A 2,594-nucleotide genomic window follows, 5' to 3' on the forward strand; every position below is an offset into this window, starting at 1 on the left:
TATTTAGTCTTCATTCAAGGACAAGTGATCCCAAGAGGGAGATACTATAACACCTCCGAAATATTCCTAAGATTGAACCAAGAAAAATAGGTGAACCTCGGAGGTCCATGAAACCATACACAGACCCTGGATTCCCACACAGCCATCAATATGCCTGTAAAAGCAAGCCAGATACCCCCTAAGGAAAGTGAGGAATCACGGGCAACTAGAAAACCCGTGGAACCCCACAGACTTTCAAGTGTGCAATGGAATAGACCCAATGCAAACCCAAATCACTTTGAAGAACCACAGTGACCTACACGACTCGTGGTGTTTCACATTGTCCGTGAAATGGAACGTGAATGGGGCAGCTTAGCCTTCAAATTTTTTGTCAACTTCAACCGGCCATATCTTTTAGCTCAAAATGAATTTGGTGGACCACGACCTATCAAATTAAATATCTTTCAATTCTCTTTCTAACTCCATTGATTGCTAAAATCCAAGTTTGAAGTAAAACTTTACCCCATTTCAATAGAGTCATGTTGGGTAGGGCCACAACCATGACCCAATTGATGGGTTGTGGTTTTATTGATGGTCCATTTGTCCACTCGTGAAGGTCATTCAGTCAATTTTAAGTCGGAGTAATTTTGGTACTTTCCTCAATGCAATAGGTACTTAAACTACATCGGTTGATACCTAAAATAGATCATTTTACTCAATCTAAGCCTAATAATCTAGTCAGAAAATACTCAGAACCCTCATTCTCCAAAAATCGTCCAACTTAGAGTGTAAAGAAGAGAAAGAAGCGAGTAACTCTCCCAATAATAAACAAAAGCCTTTTTCCAAGTTCAGCCCTAAAATCCAAATGATTTCTACGTAGATTTCGTCACCAAGATGTCAGATTTTAGTAGTGGGTTCCTTTCACCCATTAGGTCCCTAGAATTAAGCAAGTTCTTCATATTCTCGTCAATTTCTCAAACCTAGAGTTTCTAGATTTTCAAGATTTCACTACAACATATTAGGCCGATGTCCACACTAAATCTTGACAACGCTTGTAAAGTGCTGTCTAAAATATTTTTGGCTACGCTTTGAAGTTTTTAACTTTTCGCAATGATAATAATCGCAACACTTCCAAAGAATACTCTTTAATACTATTGTCTACACTTTATAAGCGTTGTTACAACATCAAATAAATGGAAACAATTATTTTTATATATGGCCACACTTTTAAAGAGCCCTATTTTTATAATTTTAATAACAACACATTACAAGTGTGTCCTTAAAATTTTCACTAAAATATTATATTCCCTCCAATATTTTCAACTCTCCCTCCTATTTTTACTGGCCAAAAAAATAATTAATAAAACATTTTCTTTTTACTTTCTCCAGCTCTACTCTTCTCCAAAAACGTTTTTCTCTTTACTCTTTCTCCAGCTTTCTCTGAACTTATCGATGAACAGAAGATGAAGAACTAAAATTGAAGAATTGAATATCCACGAACTGAGCTAAAGATTTCTTTGATAATAAAGATCGATGAACTGAGCTGAAGCTGAGCAATTGAAGAAAGACGAACTGAGTTGAAGATAAATAGCTGAAGCTAAAGAAATAAAAGCGAAAGCTGAAGAGTTGAGCTGAAGATTACTCAAATATCGACTTTGTCAAGCGTGAGTACCGATTTCGTCAAGCATAAGATTCAGTAGCAAATATTTCTTTATTTCCTTCTTAAGATTGAACTAAAAACATTCTTCTTGTCAATTAATTGAATCTTTGTTTTGTGTTTAGAAAGAAGTGACTTTTTTGGGTTTGTTACAGCTGAAATTCCAAAGTAGGAGAAGAAAGTGCCGAAAATCGTGAACAACAAGTGTTCCCTAGGCATATTCAGCAGACGAGAAAGAGGGAATTACTACTCGGAAGCCTTTGAGTCTATTAGAATCTATCTTGTTATCATATTGATTTCGTAAGAACATACTTATGATGTCAATTTCTCAAACTTCCTAGAAGGGTTGGGATGAGAATGACTTATGCATGGAGGGGTAATTTTATGGTGCAATTTTTTCTTATAAATAAGAACAATTGATTTCTAGCTATTTCTTTGTTACTTGAAATCAGAATTTGTTTGTCTCTTCACTATTTTGTTTGTTTGGTCTTCAGTTTCAGTTAGATTGAGTCCTCGTAATGGCTGAAGGAGATGAAAATATTCTCCTTCTCTGGCAAGCATTTGTATAAATGCTCATGTATTTATGACACAACTTGTGCATGCGAATCTTTTCGAATGCTCTTATTTTACCTTATGTTTTATAATAAATGGGGCTGTGATCGGAGTCCACAATATATGAAATGAATCTTTCAAGCTTAATTTGTTATTTTCCTTCAAAGCAAACAACAAGTGATTCATTGTATCTTTCTAGAGTGTTCCACAAAGATTTAAGTACCTTCTCTAGCTTGTAAAAATGCATGTAGGATAACATTCTCTATAATTTTTTCATGTTCAACACTTATCTTTTCTGGGTGATTCTCTCATGGAGTGACCTTTGGTTTTATCCGTAAAAAATTATGCTGCTTGAGGATCAAATTAATTTGAAGTGACAAATTTTGAAGTGATATATATATATATA

At 34.8% G+C, this 2,594-nt stretch overlaps 1 long non-coding RNA gene across 1 annotated transcript; it reads left to right on the forward strand.

Moving 5' to 3' along the window:
• Window positions 1–1,376: 1,376 nt before the first annotated feature.
• Window positions 1,377–2,066, forward strand: LOC114075960. Its single transcript, XR_003576256.1, has 2 exons — window positions 1,377–1,643; window positions 1,792–2,066. It is a non-coding gene; the product is annotated as an uncharacterized LOC114075960 (long non-coding RNA).
• The last annotated feature ends 528 nt before the right edge of the window (window positions 2,067–2,594 follow it).

This window comes from Solanum pennellii, chromosome 2, assembly GCF_001406875.1.
Source record: "Solanum pennellii chromosome 2, SPENNV200".
Lineage (NCBI taxonomy): Eukaryota > Viridiplantae > Streptophyta > Magnoliopsida > Solanales > Solanaceae > Solanum > Solanum pennellii.